The following is a 23999-nucleotide window of genomic DNA, read 5'->3' as shown; positions in this document are numbered from 1 at the left end:
TCTTTATCAAATATTTTTAAGAAATTGTGAAACCAATGAATAGGTTTATCTTACCCCACCTCCTAAATAAGGGAAAAGAAAAGAGAAATTACTGTATAATAGCCTTATGACTATGTATATTTAGCCTCTATTTTACATTTGAATACATGTTATTGAAATATGCAAAACATCCAAAAATTTTAAAACAGGCACAAAAAAAGTACAACAAAATGCAAGCTATCCTTTAATGTCACCCTTTGGGAAGGATGTTGGGAAGCTGTTATACATATTTTCTCTGAATTTTCCTTGAAATATGCATAAATTCATGTGACATTTTGGTAAATGTATTTCCCTAAGAAGATGCCGTGCATTTTAGAAAGTGTATGATTTGGCAATTATTAAAGAAATTCATTTCTCATGTATAAAAAATAGTTGCATTAAATACATGTAACCTGTCAGATTGTGACTTATGGTTGCCTCTAGCAATAGCAATGTATGTTCTCTGCTCTTTCAATTTAATAATACATTTTCAATAATAAATAAATTAGGTAATAAATTCATGTTATGTGCTGGAAACTAGAAATAACTCTCTTTCTCTCTGTCTCTTTCACTCCCCCTTCCCTTCCCTTCCTTTTCTCTGTCTTTGTCTCTCTCATCCTTCTCTCTCTCTCTCTCTCTCTCTCTCTCTCTCTCTGTCTTCAATGTGCAGTATTCCATTGAAGTCAACATCTTTTGGAAAAAAAGTAAGCAAGTATTATCCCAAAAGAAAAATAATCTAAAAGAGGCTAGGCCAAAATTGAATATGATCAATAATTCTTAAGAATCCTTCCTTATAATTTTATTAATTTATTTTTACATTTCAAACTGCTTTACATCTCTCATCTTATTTTACCTGAATAAAATATTGTGAGGTTCTAAAATATTACTTTGACAATTTATAATAATATCAGTGGAAGTCAAGGTCCATTGAGGTCACATGATCAACAGTTCATATGGGAAGTGGTAATTAGTAGCATATTTAGTTTGAGAATACAGTTTTCTTGACTTAGTTCCATATTCTTTCTCGAAACCAAAGAGGTAGTTAATATTGGTACAGCAATTCCCCCATTTATTGTGTCAGCTTCGTGGCTTGTCCTGTTTTTAATCTTAAGTGTTTTAAACCCTTCCTCTTTGCCCCTGTCCTAGTATAGAAATAAAAGCAGTTGAAAAGAACTTTCCTGCTTAGATCTCAAAGATGAAGACTCAATTCTCAGTCAATATATGTGCTTAAGGTGAAGTCATCATTGGTGAGGTCTGAGGACATACATGTACTTGTCTGCGAAGGAAGAAATTGGATTTTTTGTAAGTCACATGATTGCTCATGTGGGGCACAGCATAGTAAAAGCAGCATAGATGTTAGAATTTCCCCCACTCACCAGCTACATGTTCTTAGAAAGCTGAAATTCAAATTTTCATCTAGTAAAATGATGGAGTTGTAATATTTAAGTGAAATAGGCCATACAGAGGCTCACTAAATATTTACTGAGTACTTTCATCTCATTCCCTGTGGATTTAAACTTGCTTCTCTACCGTTCTCTCTATTGACTGTATTGAACTGTCTCCTCTTCTGGTATAGGCTGAACACAGACAATGAAAGTCAAAGGAAGGGAGAATGAAAGTGAACATTTGTGTAGGCATTTCTTTCCCCAGAGTCCTTTCTACTGGTTAAGAGACCACCTTTCTGTACCAAAGGAGAGACCTGGTGTCCCAGCAGATGCCCATCTCCCACTCCAGTTTCCACTTTGGCTGGGTCCCAGTAAACCCTCCTTCCACTAAGCCGTTCAGGCTGAGGGTGGGAATAGCTTTCCTGCCATGGTTCTTCCAGAGTGTTTCACCATCACTTGTTGACTTCCTCAAAGCTGCTCACACCTTTTAAAATAATCCCTTTATTAAACTCTCTTCAAAAGTCCATTTTCAATGTGCCATCTGTTCTCCAACTGGGATACTGATCAAATCATTATTGTCCTTATCATTAAATATAATTATTAATGAATGGTTTCATTGAATGCCATACGAATTGTTGCTATGAACAAGATTCATAGTATTTAACTGCCTTGAGATCGTGAAAGCTATCAGGTGACACATGGAAATGCAGAATCATCTATCTTGTGAGGCTTCTGGATAATTGCTTAAAATGCAGATGTCATAAAGGAACTCAAAAATGTTTATATCTGTTGAGAAGTGTACTAATTTACTAATTAGCAAATATGTATATTTAATAGGGTATTGTTGAACACTGCACAAACAGTATATATCTATCAAATTTTATAAATAATTATAAATGCAAAGATAAGACAAACATCACTTTTATATTTTATATTAATGAGAAACATGAAAAATATGTTAAACTTGTCTTCCTGGGAGTGGCTAGGATGGGGATTTCAGAGAGAGAGGCTTCTGCCTTCAGCCCTGGGATGATCACAGCTGTGAGCAAACTCATCCTCACCTGCCCAGAGCCTGTGATTCCAGTGGCATATCCACCACAGGGACTGGTTCCACACTGACTAAGGTAAATAGCAATAAACAAAATCTATTCAACTGCATGGAAAAAGAAGATGATGAGAGATGGGCTTAAAGGAAAAAAACATTTTGGCAAAAAATAAGAACTAGAAGGAGCAAAATATTTTTTAATTTAAAATACGATAAACCACATAGGTTAAATAATTTAATAGCATGACTTTTAAAACTTACACATTAGCTAATATTTTTCAGTCATTTTCTCTGAAGCAGTATAATACATATCAGAGAAAATCAGCTGATTCACTTTTACAAAGCCAGAGGAAAATAAATTGGCATGAGAGTTTCTCCTCCTAGTAAATGTTGAGAAGATGATTATTCATTTTCCTGATGTTTCCTATCAGTGAGATTTCCAATAACCCATAGTTTCAGGCAGTTCACTCCTTCTACCTCATTTGGTTGACCCAGGCATTGGGATTGATTGCTACAGGTTTAATATAACTACATCTAATGATTTGTAGATTGTTTTATAATCAAACCTTGCTTGAAATATCTATTCAGCTTTGCCCCAGGAATCAGAATGTTAAAGTGCCTAGGACAAATGACTTTCTCCACATCTGGCTAAAAACCCTTCCTAACAGGATATCATAGTAGTTGTTTATTCTGGAACTCACTAAAATTAATTACAAAAAACAAAAGTGAATATAAACAATTACAAGAGATTTAAGTGATAAAGAAGATTTTGGAGTTCACTAGGAGTAAAATGTATTGTTTCACAGTCTATTGGTGACATAATGGATTACAGAAGACCCTGAAGGTGTGTGATACTTTTTACTTACAATGTTGACGGTAGGTTTCCATCAGTGCACACAGACATTGCAGATATCAGTCTAATAACCTTTAATTTCTTTCAAATGTGGACGTTATTAGACCTGTTGAACTTTGTTTTTTCAAGAATGAGCATCTTATGAATTTAAATACCAACAATGAAAGATAATAAAAGAATTTGTCATCTCAGATTATATTTTTAAATAACTTTTTTTATGTTGTGCCTATAATTTGTTTCTTATAACTTTAGCTGACATAATTACTTCAAATATCCAAAAGTTTATTTATTTTCTCCAAACATCTGTTTAGTATATCTTAAATAATGCATAATAAAAACAATTACATAAGTGAGGCTTCTGTATTTTTTAAATAGTGATAAAAGTTAAGGGAATACCAAAAAGTCTCAAACTGACTCTTGAGCAGGAAAAATTAGGTAAGGATGAGAAATAAAATGTTGAAAAGATTCTACCTAATCCATTTGTTTGTATTTGAGGCTGATGATGTACTGATCTGGCTTAATTAACATGAGAACATAAAGCTCTTACCAATGGAAAATTGTGACAGATTCCCATCTTTGTTCAAAAAGAGTCTGAAACAAACTTCTTAACTTCAATTCAATTGGTTTTATTCATATACCTAATATACCAGATATTTTTATATGTATTTATTTATAAATACAATACACCCAAGTACATCTCATTGGATTTTGATCTGTCTGAGAGCATTTGAGATAAATTACATTATGAATATAATTAAAATCTTAAACTAAGAAATAATGGCATCATGAGAGGGCTAAAATCAAAATGTTGAACCATATCATCCTGGTTTAACATCTTACATCCAAGTATTTCTTCTCAGTGTGTCTGGTGCTTTGATTCGTGCATTAAAAATCTAGTTTGCATAAATGTTCAAAAGATGAGCATTTCTTTATCTCAACAGGTGTTAGACTTACTCTTTTTTTTTTTCCAGTTTGAGTCTTTTATTTTTAATTCTTTTTAACATCTTTATTGGAGTATAATTTGTTTACAATGGTGTGTTAGTTTCTTCTTTATAACAAAGTGAATCAGCTCTACATATATATATATATTTAGACCTACTCTTAATGAAGGATTATCTTTTTGATTAAGCTCAAACTGGGAATCAATGCAAAGAAAGAATAAAAAATTGCCAAGCTTTCAGAATACTTTGGATATAGGTATGTGTATGAAGCAGGGAGCAGAGGTAGAAGGATACTTACATTAATTGTGAACAATGATACAGCTTTATTTTAGTGACTGCAAAATCATATTTTTTTCATTAGGATATATATATAACTAGCAAAATTGCAAATATTTTAATCTAACAACTGGTCAATTTTTTTCAATCACATATTTTCTACCTGGTTGCATTTCTGCTCGCCCACTTGTTTTTTTTCTTTCTTTTTTTGTTGTTCATTTTGACATGCACAAACCATTGCAACTTGTAATATATATATCTCTCATCATCTTTCAGTCATTTGTTATTTTGGCCACAGTTGGTTGAAGGTTTTGTTTGTTTCAATTTGTTTTTTAATAACTCAGAGTCTGTGACTATTTGAAATCAACTTGAAAATAAAAGTGGAAAAGTGTGTCCTTTGTTGTTGTTGATTTTTTTTGGAATGCCTAGTGCCTCTCTTTATAGGGGAAATTGGGATAAGAGAGTTGAAAACTAGAGAAAAATATAAGATGAGCAAATAGTCATCAACTATCTTTATAGATTAAAATTCTCTTATTCAGTATAAAAAATATAAAATTACATTATTAGTAATGCTATTTGATTTGTTTTCAAAATTATCATATTTGATATATTTATATATAAGAACATATAGTAAAGAAGAAGAAACCACTTTTGAATACATGGTTTGAATTTGCCCTTCTGATAGTTGGAGACCACTGAATTAAAAACCATTAGCAAAAATCCTCTTTCTATGTTCTCAACTTTTATATTTATTATTTGAGACACCCTGATTTTTTGAGGACTAAGAAGTCTCCTTGTCTCACATTACCATTTGAATTCTGACACAAAATAAATCTGTTTTGAAGAACATCACAATAGATAAGCTATCAGGATATTCACATTTACATCCCCTTTTAAATAATGTTTAATACAATATTTTATAGTGTTTGCAGATCAGTTATCTATGAATAGTCCTTCTTGAAATGGTCTTATACTTTAAACAGCAGAAAATTAATTAATGCTGTGTATATTTAAATACTCATAATAATATGTTAGAAATTTTGGGTTGTTTTAGGAAGCAACAAGAAATCCAATTAAGGAAGATTAGAAAACAATATTATCTATTACCCACTGTAACTTTAAGATGAAAAGTTTGAAAACAATTTTATTAGTTGTCTCTAATTATAGTTTAAGGTAAGTGATGAAGAAAACTTAAATGTAATAAACTCCCCATAATACATCCTATAGAACAATACAAAATATGGCCAGTTTGTTGCTTAAGACTAAACATTTTAAAAAAGAAAAAGAAACATGTATCAACACTTACATTGGCAAATACACTTACCTTCAGCTGATTAGAGCTGATATGGTGTTTTCAGACAATGTGGGCTCTACTTAGTTGAATTTACTTCTTGACTTTAAATTCTGTACAATAAAAGCAAAGGGACCTCAACTTAAAGTCAAATTGTTCTATACAGCACATTTGAAATGTACCTGAATTCCAGTTTATGTGCTTAATGAATTAATCACAATACTCAGGCACCTATTAATCATGAAAAAATGAAGTTAGATAAGACAGGACTGTCTGATCTTTGCCAGTCTCCCAGAATCAGTATGTATTGCTTTCAGGCAGATGTCTTGAAGAGTCAGAGTGTGGGAGGATGACTTAAATTCGAAAAAGAAAAAAAAAAATACCTTAACGATGAGGATGAGACAGTCTGTTGTGTCACAACTTCCCAAGTAGCTCTTCTATAAATAAGGATGACATGAAGAAGTATAAGAATCTTCCCTTTAGAGAAACAATTGCAGACATGTGCCTACAGTAACTCAAGTGCTCTGACAACTCATAGAAATGATGCTCTGACCTATTTGGCCAGTTTTGAACTAGAAGCATTAGAATAAATTCCATATGTTGGAAATTGAGTAAACTCATGTCGAGTAATGAGGATGATAAATTAAGGAATATATGTGTGATTTATTACTCCTTTCTGGAGAACACCTTTAGCAATAGCAAATGTAAATTAAGATGACACTACAAAACAGATTAGTGGAAAATAGTATGCAGAATTCCAAGGAGATTAACAAGCAGGACAGGAGGCACTTTTAGAAATCACAGAAGAAACTCAAGTGTCTGCTGGTCTTGAAAAGAATCAGTATTTACCTAGTCCCTTTCATCCAAGAATCTTAGTATATTTCAAAGTATTTCAAATTGCTTTTTACCTAGTAAAGTATGCATATTGTCATCTAAATCCTACAGATCAAAATAAAAGTCAAAGTGCCCTATCTTTATTAAAAACTACAAAATAGGAAAAGCAAGTTAGTGATGGATCCCTCTTGGTATATTATTCAGAGACACAAATGCAAGGAAGATGAGCAGAAAGCACTGTGCTTTACTAATACTGTGTGGCAGGATAATTTATTGGAAAATTCATTTGTGTTTTGTTTTCTCTGCTCAGGAAGAATCAGAAAGAATGAGAGTTCACAGTATTTTTTGCTCTGCATTTTTCCTTCCATTCTGAGTAGGCCTTGATATTTCTTTGCCTGAGGGACTGTTCAGGACCTGAACAGAACTTATTTGAAAATAGCCTCTGTTTCCAGCTTTTGTGAAAGTACAAACCAGGGGTCTCAAATTCAAATACTGACAGAGCCAGGCAGCACCTAAGTGAACAAAGCAGACTGGGTTTAATTTTTTCCACATAGGCTCCATTTGGTTGCATATTTATTTGTGTAGGAATTGTCTTTACTTTCACTAAAGAGTATACTTCCATTTTTTTTTTTTTAATTTAGAATTTTGGTTCATTTTTCTTTTCTTCTTTTGATATTGTCCATGAAACACTGCACCAAACAGAGTTAAACAGGCAAAGAAAACTTTACTCAAGATTACCAAAGGGGCCAAGGCTGTTGCAATAGGAGAAAGAGATTGAACTCAATTTTGTTGAAACAAAAAGTGGGATGAACTAAACAAGATACATAAGAGGATGTGGTGGGGAGATTGATCTATGTGATTAGACCATCTGTGTTTGTTGATTGTCACTTATTAAAATTAGGGTCTAGCATCCCACAGAGATTGGGAGATAGGGTCAGGAATTCCTTGGATGATTACATACCAAAGGGAAGACTCCCAGGTCCTTGAGAAAGACCTTTCTGAGTTATAAAACTGCCAAGAGCCCAAGAGAAGCTTTACATCCAAAGGGACAGAGAAAGAATTCATAATCACAAGTTTTCTAAATAAATGCCCCAAGAAATGGGAGGTCAGAGACCTATGGTCAGGAAGAAGTCTGTCTAAAATTTAGTCAAACTGAGGAGAATGTTAAGGCCTTTACAGTCAAAAGTGATATGGTCAAAGGGAAATCTTTCTGTTATATGTGGAGGACAGCAGTGTGAATATGGTGCTAAGTGGTGACCATCCGACTAGTGTGAGAGACACCTGGTACTGATGAAGGATGCTGGAAGCTTGCCAGGCTCATTTAGATGGGGCAGCAGTGCTATCAAGAGGAACTGAAGACCCAGTTTTGCCAGGTCTGTCCGTTTTTTAGGAGAATCTAGATGTTTATGTAGGCAGTTAATATAAAGTTTTTTTATCACTTTGAAATATTAATAAAATATTTAAATGGCCAGCAAGCCATCAGTCTATCCTCTCTTGCAAGATCTCAGAAAGCAATATATTAAACATCCTAAAAAGAGATGGAGGAGGGGGAGCCGCCCTTTTTTGGCCAGGGGTTGGGGATGAAAGAAATGGAACAAAGAAAAGACGGTTCAGGAGGATGATTAAGGACTGTCTGCATGGGTAATGGATCGTGAAATCAACCTGCCTTCCTTCCACTGGAATCAAAGAACTTTAAGGCTTAGAGTCAAGTAGATTTGATTTAAAGTTAAAAAATAAATCTGATATTTCCTACAGAGTGAAATTTGTGGAGTAAGAATAATACCCAAATACAGTGACTGCATGACTTGATGGTAACCATCATCTATTTCATATGATAGGTATGTGCAGTGGGGGAAGGGGGATGTGATTCATATTTTCCTATCCAGATGTACAAAATAATAATGTTATTTGCTTTCTATAACTGATGCCATTTTTTATTAACCCCCATTTCTACGTATAGAGTACAATGTAGGGCCTGAAAGATCTCAAGTTGCCAAATAATACCTCAGTCCTCCCATTTTTCAAACTTTGTCTTTGCATTCTCAATCTCTTTTGAATACATAGTGAGAATTTTAAAGTTAAAGCATCAAACCAGGGCTGTTTCTCCTATTGCAAAAGGGACCCCTTTTTTCCTCCCTGTCTTCTTTTTTCATGTAGCCCCTGGGTGCAGGGAAATATATATTCTTAGTGGAAGAAAGAGCCTCACCTATGTCCATGAGAATGTGATTGTTCTGGTCCTGTATCTTGGGGATCAAACTTATAGTCAGGATTGCATCATGAGAACAAATATATGTAGAGTTTAAGATCATAGACAAGGGGATAATATCTCCTGGACTCATAGCCCAGTTTTGCCACTGATTAGATATCTGACACTGGGAAATTACTTAAACTTTCTAGGTCTTAATTTTGTCATGTGTAAAAGAGGGGTAAAACAGTACCTACTCATAGAGTTTTAAAAGGATTCAATTACTGAATGCAAGCACCTGGTAATATGGCAAGCTCCAGATAAATATTACCACTACACTACAGGACTAATATCAGCTGAAGGGTGGTTGGTACTGTGGTACTCACATCCCTAGGGTTGCTGCCATTGCCTCTGGTGAGGGAGGTCCATACCACAGTGCCTTCCTTGCCCCAAAACAAGGCTATTCTTGTCAATATCTTCTTAACTGTACTGGAATTCTTAATTATATTCTCCTCACCATAGTCAACACATAAGATGTCTGTGGGTTTGGTTAACTCAGTTATAATAAATGACTTAATTAGTGTAATTAGAGGCAATAGGGAAGTCTTTTTCTTCTTAGTTTCAGTCCCCCCTTTTATTTCTTAAACATGTGAAACATATTTGTAGGTTTTTTCCGATGTTTGAAGTTTATAGGTTAGTTTATGTCATCTGCTGTTTCTCCTGACTCTTTCTTACAGAGGTTAGCTCAAGATGGTGGAGTAGAAGGATGTAAGCTCACCCGTTCTTACGTAAACACCAAGATCACAAGCAACTGCTGAACAACCGTTGAGAGAAAAATGCTGGAATCTACCAAAAAAGATACCCTACATCCAAAGGCAAAGAAGAAGCCACAATGAGCAGGTGGGAGGGCACAATTGCAATAAAATCAAATCCCATACCTGCCAGGTGGGTGACCCATAAACTGGAAAACAATTATATCACAGAAGTTCTGCCACAGGAGTGAAAGTCCTGAGCCCCATGTCAGCCTTCCCAGCCTGGGGGTCTGCAACAGGAAGAGGAGCCCCCAGAGAATCTGGCTTTGAAGGCCAGTAGGGTTTGATTGCAGGAATTCCACAGGGCTGGGGGAAAAATAAAATCCACTCTTGGAAGGTGCATAGAAGGTCTTGTGCCCACCTGGGCTCAGGGGAAAAAAGCAGTGACTTCATGGAAGACTGGGCCAGACCTACCTGCTAGCATTGGAGGGTCTCCCGCAGAGGTGGAGACTGGCTGTGGCTCACGGCAGGCAGAGCTCTGGTGGGTACTCATTGGCGTGAGACCTCCTGGAGGTCACCATTAGCCCACCCTACAGCCTGTAGGCTCCAGTGCTGGTATGTCTCAGACCAAGCAACCAACTGGGCAGTAACACAGACCTGCCCATTAGCAGACTAGCTGCTAAACATATTCAGGAGCACAGCCACGCCCACCAGAGCAATGAGACCCAGCTCTACCCACCAGTAGGCAGAAAACAGCCCCTCCCATCAGGAAGCCCACACAAACCTCTTACACATCCTCATCCACCAGAGGGCAGACAGCAGAAGCAAGAAGAACTACAATCCTGTAGCCTGCAGAATGGAAACTGCAATCACAGAAAGTTAGACAAAATGAGATGGCAGAGGAATCTGTCCCAGATGAAGGAAAAAGATAAAACCCCAGAAGAACAGCTAAGCGAAGTGGAGATAAGGAATCTACTGGATAAAGAATTCAGAATAATGATAGTGAAGATGATCCAAGATCTCAGAAAAAGAATGGAGGCAAAGATAAAGAAGATGCAAAAATGTTTAATGAAGACCTAGAAGAACTAAAGAGCAAACAAACAGAGATGAACAATAAAATAACTGAAATGAAAAATGCACTAGAAAGAATCAATAGCAGAATAACTGAGGCAGAAGAATGGATAAGTGACCTGGAAGACAGAAGCAATAGGAATTTAGAATCTAATTACTAAGAAAATTTTATAAAATTATTTAAACTTTTGACATTTCAAGTCATTCAGTATTCATTGAGCATTTATGGCATGCAGAAAGCAGATTACAAACTAGAGATGGGAGTAGGGGTTATTCAGAAATTATAAAAGCATAGTCTACCTTTTAAGAGTTGAATTTTCATCCAGAAATGGAAACAAATGAGTTCATATGCATAATACTAGAAACAAGGCAAATGCACTTTAGTTCACAGAAGCATTATAAACAAATTCTGATACTCAAACAAAATAGGAAGTTATAACCTTCCACTGAAGAAATGTTTATAAGAAGAGGAGGGAACATACAGAGTTGAAAACATCTGTATGGGTTTAATTATCAGATAGAGAAGAAGCACTATTAAAATAGGGTACATATCAGAAGGGAATATGTGAGAATTTTTCCTTTTCTGATAATCCTTAATTGAGATCTGTTTTGAGGTTAGAACTAGAAACAGATATTGTATGAGTTAGAGCGATGAATATCAGAAGACATGTTCCGGTCTTTTCTCCCTAAGCAAAACAGAACTTTCAAAGGTACATGAATGTGTGAAGATGCAAATTTGTGTTTAAGGAAAAGTACTCCATTGATAACATGTAGGATAGACCTGAAAGAAGAAAAGTTAGAAACGTGTGGATGAAACGGAGTCTCACTTGCAAATCATTTCCTAATGGTCTTTTTAATTTTTTTTTTTTTTAGATTGGGTACAGTTGGGATTTATTTCTTTATAGTGATTTGTGGGAATTCCTTGGAAGAAAAGAGTGCATGAGGAACTAATCTGGTGGCTGAGATGCCAAGTTTCCTACTCCGAGTTGTATTCTTTTTCACATCTACAATTTGACTAAAACAATATATCACAACAATAAATTAATTCTGAACTGATTTTGAGTGAATTGAACTGAATTATAAAGATAAAATGAAAATGAAAGGAAATGATAAAGGGTCTCTATTATTAAATAAAGAAATATACAAAACTCAGAAAATATTGTCACAAAATGAGCAAAATTTGAGTGTTGATCAAGAATTCTAGGCTGTGTGTGTGACTGGATGGAAGCTTCAATAATGTGAATTAGAAAAAGCCAAAGATTCATCTGTTAAAACTATCTCTTTGCCAGAAGGTCATGCCAGTGGTCACCATTTCATTTAAAGATCTTTTAGAGAAAATGTGTTGATTCCAGAAAATGTTCATACATTATTGTAAAGGCATTTTCCCAATTATAAATTTAACTCTGCAAGAAGACTTCTTAGAAATTCTAACCTTTCATTTATATTTTAGTGCAGAGGTTTGAGCTGATTATAATAGTCTGTTCTGGTCTGTGCTCATTATATTGCCTTTTCCCTTTAAAACTGACTGCCCTTCCCTTCCTGCATCCATTGGTAAATTTCCTGTGTTGTCATAAAATGTGTACTGTTGTTTTTATGTGCATATATTTTAATGTACATAAATTGATTGTGTCCTACAACTCATTTTTCTTACTTTTTTCTACTAAGCATTAAACTTTCAAATTCTCTCCATGTTTTTATGTGTAGATATATTCCATTGCTTCTGACTTCTATTTGAATTCCATGGAGTGTATTACACTTTACTTATCCATTCTGACAGTGATGGACATCATGATTAACTCTAATTCCCAGAACTCACAAGAATGCTGTCATGAATACTCTTGTTTGTTTCCATTAGAAATCTCTATGAGAATCTCCTAAGAGTGGCATTGTTGGGTTAGAGACTGTACTTATTCCTACAAATTATAAACAATTTCATCTCCAGAATGGAGATGCCAACCTTGTCTCTCACCAATGGAGCATGAACATACCTCCATCCCCACATCCTCACTAAAACTTGCAATTATCCATCTTTCTAATAGATGAAAAGTGGTATGTTTTCATTTTCAATTCTTTAACTATTAAGAAATGAATTTGAGCATGTCTGCAATGTGCTTGTTAGCTTTTTGTTTCCTCTTCTATGAATTTCATGTTCCATTTTTCTAATATAATAAATTGGTACATATAAGCTGATATACAGAGATTCATTATGTACTCCACATACAAGACCCCTCATCATTTTTGTCTTGCAAAAATAACTTTACAATCTATAGTCTGTTATTTTTGACCCTAATACTTTTTCACTGAGCACAAATGTTTAAGCATTCATTGTTATCTAATTTTCAATATTGTCACCTTTTTTGCCTTAATGTTTTTGCTTTTAGAAATTCTTCCCCACCCCAAGGTAACAAAGGTCATTATATGACTTCAAATTAGTTTTAACATTTTACCATTCCCACTTTAATTATTTCTTAGTTTTACTTTAAACACCTATCTGTACCCATATAATCTCATGGAACTAATCACCTTATATGTCCTTTAAAACAGTGAAAAGTGAAGATAAGAAGAAAGGATAAAAATTCATCTTAAACAAAAGATAAAGATGTGGAATCCTTTGACAGAGATGAATACAAAGAAGGACGTATCCACCAGGTTTAAATCACATAAAAGATACTAAATAGTGGTGCTATGGACTGAATTGTGCCCTGCCACTCTTACTCCATTCATATGTTGAAGCCCTAATTCCCACTACCTCAAGATGGGGTCTTTAAATAGGTAATTATGTTAAAAAGAGGCTATTTGGATGACTCTAATTCAATCTGACTGGTGAAGTGAAGATTAGGACACACAGAGAGAGACACCAGGGATGTCCCTGCACAGAGAAAAGACCACGTGAGGACACAGTGAGAAGGGAGAGAGGCAAGTAGAGAGGCCAGAGGAGAAACCAACACTGCTGGCACCTTGGTCTTGGACTTCCAGACCCAAGAACTATGAGAAAAGAAATGTCTGTTGTTTAAGCCACCCAGTCTGTGATACTTTGTTTTGGCAGCCAGAGCCAACTAATACAAGTGTGTTAATGTGGAAGTGAAACTTTGGATTAAGTTTTCAGAACATTCTTACCACCAAATACTATTGGAATTATAAGATGATTGCTCCGGGTAAATGATGACAATAACATCCCCTGAAAAGATTTACACCTACTTAGTAACAAATGCTAATACAAATGATATCTTGTATATTGACTGGTGCTTAACAGATTGGGCTATGGATTGTTAGTTCATTTCTAGAATTGACTTCCACGTTCTATTAACAATTGTTCGTTGTTTACTTAGCTATGCTGTTGTAATAAGAAGAAATGTCGTGAAGGCTTGGCATAAATAAAGGAGCAGAAAAACAATGCAGTTGCACCTAAACAAAAACAGCTATTAGCTTAACTTCACTCCCCTTAAATAACAATTTTCAACAGGCCCTAGTCCACTCTACTCAAGTAAATTGCTCCTTCTTTAACCAAGTCTAAGTTAAAGAGTGACTCATTTCTTGTTTCCCTTGATTCTCTATTTCCCAAATAAGTAAATAGTTCTTCATTGGAATAACAATGACTCCTATCCTTATGCAAATAAAAGTGAAGCAAATTCTCACTTGTTATCAATGCTTTGACAGCAGAAGCTTAAGTTCAAAACTGATGTTTTTTGCTTAAAGAGACCTTTCACCCTTTAGAAATCCTGTTGGTCTGAGATAGTTTTCTTAGTATATTCAATGCTTTGATGATAACCAGAGCAAGGGCTGTATGCAACTGTCAATAAATACACATAGTGAGAAAAAACATTATGATATAACTCAAGATAAAATTTATTGATGAGAACTGGAGCCCCTATCATCAGTCAACTGTCTCCTTTCGTTTCACCCAGGTATACTGCCTTTAATTTTTTTTTTTTTTTTTTTAACTTAACAAGGAGCATATTGCAGAAGCTAAAAAACGGTAAGGGGCTTCCCTGGTGGCGCAGTGATTGAGAGTCCACCTGTCGATGCAACGGACACGGGTTCGTGCCCCAGTCCGGGAAGATCCCACATGCCGCACAGCAGCTGGGCCCGTGAGCCATGGCCGCTGAGCCTGCGCGTCCGGAGCCTGTGCTCCGCAACGGGAGAGGCCGCAACAGTGAGAGACACGCGTAATGCAAAAAAAAAAAAAAAAAAAAAAGGTAAGGACTCACTCATTGATTTATAGGATGCACAGGCCTCACAGCCTTAACTGGACTGAAGTTTACCTGAGTAATTATTATATACCTAAATGATGATACATTCTTAGAGTGGTGATAAAGCACCACCTCAGCCCAACGTTAAACCAGCCAGGCATAGAGGACAGACCACTCTCCCCCATCTTCATTCATGATGATAAGATTATATCACTGGGAAAACAGCAGGTCTAATTCAAGATATGAAATGCCTCTTTGTTCTCTCAGATACACTGAGGAAAAACATTTCGAAGTTTGCCAACTCTACAGGAGTAATCATGAGAAGTTGATTCTCACCAGGTCACAACCATTTTACTCAGCGCTCTCAGAATATCATTTGACTGTAAACCAATTTGAAATGTATTCAGATGATTTGGCTTTGAAAATCTTATAATCTCATATTTATTTTCACAGAATAGGGTCAACAGCTGGGAGCAACAGATTATGAAAGTGTATGTGAAAGTTGTCTCTCTTTCTCACTCTTGTTCTCTGGCCCCCTCCCCCTTTCCCTCTCCCCCTGCCACCCCACCCCATGTCATTCTAGTTCTCACTCCTGCCCTTTCATCATTGCAAGGAGGATAGAGCTGGTGTTGTGTTGATCTAAATTCAAATCCTGATTTTGGCACTTAATATCTGAGCAAATGTCGACAAGATGTTTAACTTTCTGAACTTTAATATATTCCTCCATAACGTTTAATTTAAATTATGTACTGAAGTACTCAGTTACTTGCCCTAGTGCCTGGAAAATATTTGTCTCAATAAATTTTAGTATATTCAAATTTCATCCCTATGTTGGATTTTTCAAAAGATATTTTATAGATTTCAAAGATTATTAACACAAAATTGCAAGGATATCTAAGAATAGAGATGAACTTGTTTTGATTCAAAAGACCATAAGAATTTGATGTTTTAGAACTCAAGATATAAGAGTAGGCACTTCATTTAAGATGGATCTTGATATATGCCTATAATGCCATAGTGAAAAATAAATATATTTCCTACTATCTTTCTTACAGAAAACATTGTTCTATATTTTTCCCATTAACTCGTTAATTGGCTCAGTTCAAAGAATTCTAAAACATTCCAATATTGCTATTGTACAATATACCACTGCAAACACTACGTGTTTGTCAGTTTAAATGGTAGAATGATGAATTTTCATGATGCTGGGATACACTGGCTGCTACAGCAAGGATGCCTTGCCTGCTGAATGAAGGATGTCTTCTGATCTTAGTACAGATACTTGGTTGCACATGTACCAGCCAATATCTCAGGATTCTGAATTTCTTTCAGATTTTGATGCTTTTAGTTGGGTTTGAAATAGCTTTCCCAACTAGTTCCTTCAGAGTAAGGCCATGCTTTTCTTTGTTTTGTTTTTAGTACTGACTTACCAAAGCCCTATTTCCAGTAATCGTCATAACCTTCCCATAAATAGATCACCTGATTTGGGTGGGCTTTAAACCTTTTTTTTTTTTTTTTTTCATGGAAAGCTTTGCAGTTGGAAAACTTTGGACTCCATGTGAATCAACTCTGAGGCCTACTGCTGGCCTATTGTATTGAGGAAGTATCTGGGTACTGCCCAAAGCATCTGTGTTGAAGGCCACTTTAACTATTTGACTTTCTAAAAATTTTCTAATTTATTCCAGATAGACACTTAAAAAAAAATGATGGTTAATTTTATGTGTCAACTTGACTAGGTCACAGATTGCCCAGATGCTTGATCAAACATTATACTGGGTATTTATTGTGAAGGTGTTTCTGATTAGATTGACACTTAAATCGTGGACTGAGTAAAGCAGATTGCCCCTCACATAATGTGAGTGTTACTTATACAATACACTGAAGATCTAAGTAGAACAGAAGCCCTGACCCTCTCTCCAATAGGAGGGATTTCCTCCTGCATGACTGCTTTTGAGTGGGGACATTGTTTTTTTCCTGTCTTCAGACTTGAACTGAAACATCAGCTAGCCCTGGATCTCAGGCCTACTGGCCATCAGACTGGACATGCACCATTGGCTCTCCTGACTTCAGGCCTTCAAGCTCAGACTGGATATGTCATTCCCTCTTCTGGGTCTCTAGCCTGCTGACTCACCCTGCAGATCTTGGTATTGTACCCCTCCATAATCTCCTGAGCCCGTTGTTTATAGTAATGAATGGGTTTATGAGATTACGGATATATACATACATATATATGTATATATCTTATAGTTTCTGTTTCTCTGGAGAACCCCTACTATACACTATACCAAAATTAGCTCCTATGAAAATGAAATAAATAAAACATAATATGCAGAATTCTAGACCCAGTTTTATTTTTTAGTATTACTAAATTAAACAGATGTGAAATTACTCTGTCAAATTGTTGTAAAATTCTGTAAATGTTTTCTCTCAGTTTTTGTTCTTAACGTATTGCGAACAATAAAGAACAGTTCAGGGATACATGAAGGTGTACAGCCTAAACTCTGAGCAGCACCGTTCTAACATATTTTAATAGGACACTAGAGAATAGATAAGTAAATGTTGCTTCTTAAGTGAGTGAGGAGAGGTTATAGAGAAAAAGCAATTGAATTTGTGTGGATTCTTTGCAGTATTAAACACATTTTGAATATACCTAGTATTGAGTGTTTAATATTTTTACACGAGTGTTACAAAATCAGTAAAAAAAAAAGTGCATTTTCTTAGTGAAAAGAAATAATCTTGCTTTCCAAGATGAATGGATGGTAGGAAACATTTAAGCAAAAATGCAAGACAGAACATATGATGTGTGACTTTTTATTTAGAATATTTAGAAATCAGTATTGTATGAAATATTGACCTTTTCCCCTTAAATTCTGCATTCTTTATGTAGGATGTGGGATAAAATGGAATTTGTAGAATGAGTAAGCTTTAGACAAGTAGAGACAAGGATTAGCATCATTCCACAAAGAACTAAGAGCGGGTAATCGTGCAGCAAGAGGCATGAGCATGATGTATCCATGGGAGAATAAACAGATGTATGGCCAAAATTTTAGAGAGAAATATTATGGAAAATGTAAATAGAGGTCAGGTAATGAGCAATCTTGAAAAGGAAGATGAGAAGATTGATGATATTGATAGAAATAGTAAGTCTCAGGGATTTTGACTTGGAGAATGACATAATAAATATTCTGTATTGGTATTGAGGTGGACCCTCCACTGCTATCTGGAAAAAAACAATAGAAGTCAAGAAAAATTAATATGACAGTAATAACATTTATATAAGATTATTCAGACAATAATTGATGATATTCTCAATTAATACTGGGTTCCATTGTAATCAAAATAGGCTTCGGAGTCAGTGAATACATACTTTTCATTTCTCAGGAATAAGGGTCAAAGACATGATAAAAGGAAGAAGATGCATGTCTCACATGAAGTAGACTGAGGTCTCTGAGAGTTAATACTCTTGGTGGTGGTGGATGTTTTCCCCTATGTAATTTAGAAGACACATAGCCATGGCCATTTCTAGTGAAAAGTAAACTTGAGCCAAACTTCCCAGTGTTTTCTATGCTCCCTGACACCAAAACTCATATCTCCCCGTTGGGAGACTTCAGAAGGATAGCCAAAAAAAGAGGTAAATGCCTTTAACATCTGGCTGAAACCTGATTTGTTTTTACAACACAAAAAGAAAGACAGGACAGGGTCTCCATTATTATGTGAGCAGCTATGAGAAGGTATAAAAGGAGGGAGAAAACTGAGGTTTCAAGAATCCTAAAACAGATCCTGGAAAGAAAAACTATAGAAAATATAAAATAAGAATTAGGAAAATAGAAAGTTAGGGCTTAAAAGGAAGATCTATGTGAAAAACCATCTAAAATTTGAAAGAGTGGAGTCTTGTTTTCCCTGTTTTTGTGTGTGTGTGTGTGTGTGTGTGTGTGTGTCACTCTCCAACCCTCATTCCTTGTTTTGTGTGTTACAGGTGGTGGATTAGTTCTGTGTCCAACTCCTAGACCCCCAGTGCTGTACTGCCTTGTAATACTTAGGAAGATTCTGAGAAAAAGCATATCTATTAGAGATCACTGTGTGCTAATCTAGGGAGGTTGAAGAGAGGGTTGGTAGAACACACAAGAGAAGGAGAGTGCATATTCTTGTGGTCCAGTGGTTCATGGTTTTTCTTTTGGGGAGATTAGTAGACAATGAAGTCTCTCCAAACTTAGAAGACCAAAAGGACTTGTCCTCTGTGACTAATGATAAGTATCCCTCCAGAATTAAAGAAGGACCAGGTCATAAGAGTTTCATTAAAAGGATTATTTTTGTGTAAAATAAAGAACATAAAGACATCAACATCCTAAAAAAAATATAACAATATCAATTCCGTGAGCAAGTATTACTGAACATCTACTGTGGTCCTAGCCCTGAGTTAGCCATTGACATTGAGATGCTGACTAATCTATCTGGAGAGACAGAAATGACAAAGACAAGATGTTATACATTTTGATACATAATTAGATGCTAAATTCTGTGATGCAGACATTAGGACTCATGAAATCAGGGAAAGGGCATCAGTGTGGGATGGACAAGGGAGCAAGGAATTCTGGGAGTTGAAGCAGAAGTCAGCCATAAATGATGAGTAATAATGTGGACAGAAGCATGCATCTCTTTCAGAATCTGTACAGTGTGAGGATTATCATTATATAATGAAGTCCATTTTTTCTAGCCATCTACATGTTTTTGGATATTGTAAACCTTGGAATTGATTTTTCACAAGAGAATCTACACTATGTTTTCAATGAGCAGCACATGTGCCACTTAGTGGTAGCCAAGATGCCAGTCCTAAAATGATCTTAAGAGTGAGGACATGCTGAGGGGATAAATTACTTAAACATTTCAAGGGCAATATCTCAGAGCTAAAAAAAAATTTCTTCTCCAGGTCATTGGTGTAAATAAGAAGCATTCCATTCACAAGCCGATGCTCTTTTCCCTTAGATTTGTTTCCTGGGGGATTTTACTGTCAGGAATATGGAGTTTTGCTTTAATTCCAGGTTCCTTGCGAGGTGAAACTTCCTGGCACATCTCAGGAAATCCAGCATGCTAAGCAAACAGAGAAATAGCATTTGCCTTAAAAGAACTGCTGGATGATCTTCGCTTTGATTGTGATGGATGACACAGCAAGCCCTGTGAGTTTTAAGCGGTTACATTTTCAGGGTTCCTTGTCATAGTTGTAGTCACTTACCCTGGCTGGTCCAAAGAATGTATATAGTAAAACATTCTTTTGCCCGGCTAATAAAATATTCTAAAGCTTCTGGGAGATCTATGAAAACGGATAACAACCTTGATGGTTTTGCAGCTTTGAGCTCTCATCAGTATCTAAATCTGTCATAATGTGTGTTTAACAAGAAGGAAAAGCATTGGTGAACTGACTTGTTTCATTAAGGTACTGCTGCATTCTCATAACCAGATAGGAAATTTTATCATTGTTATCTTAGCAACAAGACACTGGCTTACTTCTGACACCACGTTGGTGGGAATGATTTTAAGCAATTCATGCTCTCAGCCTGTCTGCCACCCACACCAACATCCTCTTAGTGACTTGTATAACCATGGAAAATGAGTTTGCTTTTGCCTTGATGGCTCTGGAAATGTGACTCGAAGAGGTTATTCATAGAACAAAATGTAAATGGGATGAGTTGATAGACTGAGCTGAATCATTTGGAAATTATGTCTTTGTTGGCATCTTAAAAGTGAGAGGTACATAGAGATGTGAGCTGCAGGGTTATGATAGCTGCTTTTTTAACTGGAATGGCTACCTGATGTGAGGACAAGTAAACTACTGTCATATGCATGGAAATATGCATAGACATCTACATGGGAGTTTTGCCACATGAGATAACTTTATTATTGAATCTTACAGGACACTTGATTTGCACTATTCATCAGAAGCTCTAAAGTTACTTGGATATGATACTAACAGCACATATAAGTCAACATTGAAGCAAAGGCCCTCAACCCAATAAGTTAAATGACAATGAACCAAATTGTCCAACCACATTTTTTATTGTTAAAAGGGGATTTTCTACTGTTGCATTTGTCAGTGTCAAATTTTTCCAAAATATTTGCAGTTCCTTATTAGACCAAAATATATACTACTGATCTTTATTGACAACCATAATGCCTTTCTAATTCTCTTCAATAGGTTAATTCTGAATTTAGTTATCATTTTCCATATTGCATACATTTATGTTTTGAGTAGACATAGGTAAGTTTCCAATCCAAGCCTGCAGCCCTTCCCTTCAGCTAAGTTTTACAGAGTTATGGTATTAGCAACATTTCTGTAATACATCATAGTACGCAAGATCGTGGCTTTGGGGTTAAGTCAAATCAGAGTTTAAATACAATGCCTGTTACTTGCTTGCTGAGGAACTTTGGACAAGTAATTGAAACTCACTAAATTTCAATTTCTCTAGTTACAAAATATGCAACTATATTATTATACTATACTACATATTAAACCAACAGGGCTTTTGTGAGGATGGATTGAGTTCAGAACAGTTCTTTGAACTGTATTTGGCTTAGAGTAATCGCTCGATATTTTTTAAAAATTATGGATGAAAAATATAATATTCATAGGTGCCTTAACTACACTTACTAAGAGTAACTAACATAGATTCAGTAAATATTCCTCCTTGTCAGAACCCTATCCAGAACTAGGGACAAAAAGTCAGGAGCATTTTACATATTTCACTTTACTCCTTGAAATTTACTTGTGGTGATATGAGATCGGTTAAGTATTGTTTGGCATAATATTGTCTTTACCATCAAACAACTATATATAGAAATTTGAGACCATGAGTTGCATAATTGCACTTCACTCCTAACACTTTAGATCATCTTTGACTATACAGTTCACTTGTAATTTCACATTTTACAAATTTATTAATATATTTGATTAATTAAAAGGGGTGAAATTGCATCCACCTTCAAATCAGATTCAACTCAAGGGATAACTGTGAATAGAAATTGTGTCCACCGAATTGTCAAAAATTAGTTATTTCTGTTTTACATGATTAACTAAATCAACCTACTGGTGACTTTGTGGAAACAGTGGTCTCTCTAGGGCCACCCACGGATCCCTTGGCACCCTGGTTGGAAAGGAATTCTCTACATAATTGACAAATAATTATCACTCATGAATAAATAACTGTGCTGACCTCCAGGCTGTTGCCTACAGAACATGATACAAATTCCTTCTATTTCTTACTTTTTAATCTTTCTTAAAGTATTTTACTATTTCTCCCTTCTGTCAAAACATATCCATGTTATTTTGAAAAACTTTGATCCATAATGCCACCGTTCCACCTTTTCTCCCTTTTCTGTATAAATATCCATCACTGCTGACATTTAACATTCAGGAATGATGGTAGCAGATTTCACTTATGCATGATTGGGTATGATTTTCTATATTTAGACACATGTTTGGTTTATCCATACGATTTCCCAAATTCTTTGTATTCATAGATTGATATATTAAAGTAATCACACTTTCTTCACAAAATAAATATGACCAACTAAGATATTTAAAACATCCTTTTCTCAGGTTATAAATATACACTTTTTTTGCCAGTTAAAATAAACTAGTAAATCATTACAATAGACATTTCACAAAATCATATATAAACTACATTCAGAAAATTAGAATTAGAAGAACTAAGCAATGTCTTTTGATAGAATTGGATTGTACTTCAGCCTGACACCTTATATATGTTGGACTCCCTGTTCTTTTAATAATTTACCCACTACAGGATTAGCCTTGAAAATTAGATGAGACTTTACATTACAGTTTTGCACAGGTGTTGCTGCAGTGTTGGCTCAAGGATTAGCTCCTTCTTTTTGCTCACTATAATTGCAATTCCCACAGACAATTAAGGTAGAATCTTATTAGGATCCATATTTTACTTGATTTTAGACACCACATTTTCTCTCTACAATTGAGGGAATTATCTGTCAATCCAGAAATACCTTTTAATTGAAACATCTTCATCACATATACATATACATCCACAAATGGGGGTCTTGCTCTACAGTGTTTTGCCGATAACCACAATTTGGTTAATTTTAGATCGAAGGACAACTCTTACTGATGTCCCCAAATGACACGTGTATAGCATGGGTTCCTTTAAGTCAGTCTTGCTGCTTAGGCCAAAAGGAGAAGTCCAAGTGTAATATATATATAAACACACACACACAGGCATGCACATACACATATACACACACATAAACACATATACATATATGCATATGTGTACATGTGCACACATATATGTCATACGTTTATAGAATGTACATTCATGGGTATATATATCCAGGGATAAATATATTTGCATTATGCATGAGTGAATAAAATGCAAATTTTATTTTAGCTATCAAATAACCTGGTAATCATAAATCACGCATGTTGTGGTTTAAAGCAAGCATAGAGGTCAAGGAAGGCAAAACAGCTGTGAATCCAGGCATGAAGAGCAGCCAATGCAGAGGTAGTGGAACCAGCACAGGGCTTGGGGTTGGGGGCCGCATGTCCATTCCCACCCAGGTTGCCCAGCTGTGTCATGAGCCCTTCTTGTGTAACATACCTGTACAAATACTGCCACCCTAGCCACTCTTTTTCCCATGACTCTCTCAACCACTGCCAGTACTAGTTTTTATGGTTGCTACATTCTTGCAAAGTAAGCCAGAGCCAAATTCTATAGATATATTTGTAGCCTGCTTGGCTATTTCTCCTCTGTTTCTGATTCTTTTTCACTGTCATGTTCCTGTGAACGTAAAGCTGGACCCACTGCTTCCACATATCAAGTCTTTATGTGCCTTGTAAAAAGGCATCCTATCTTGTAGACCGGATAGGAAAAGGCATCTATCCTCCCAGAGGAGGCCAACCATTTGCGAATGCAAAGCTGGGTGAGTTCGTGCAGGAGTGATTTCGGCCTCCACCTGCAGGGTCTCTGCCAGGCATCTTTGTGCAGGGCACAATTGTCACAGCCCTGTATATCAGCCTTCATGGGGAGCCTACAGATGGCCACATTACTTATGCGATAATAACTTGTGATGGCTTAAACTAACCTAACTTTTTTAGGCCACCGCTGTAATTCTTAACAAAACTAGTCTATGTT

Source organism: Monodon monoceros, unplaced genomic scaffold (genome assembly GCF_005190385.1).
Source record: "Monodon monoceros isolate NGI ecotype Baffin Bay Population unplaced genomic scaffold, NGI_Narwhal_1 Super_Scaffold_8, whole genome shotgun sequence".
In the NCBI taxonomy this organism is placed as follows: Eukaryota; Metazoa; Chordata; class Mammalia; order Artiodactyla; family Monodontidae; genus Monodon; species Monodon monoceros.
Note: the sequence above shows the minus strand (reverse complement) of the source record.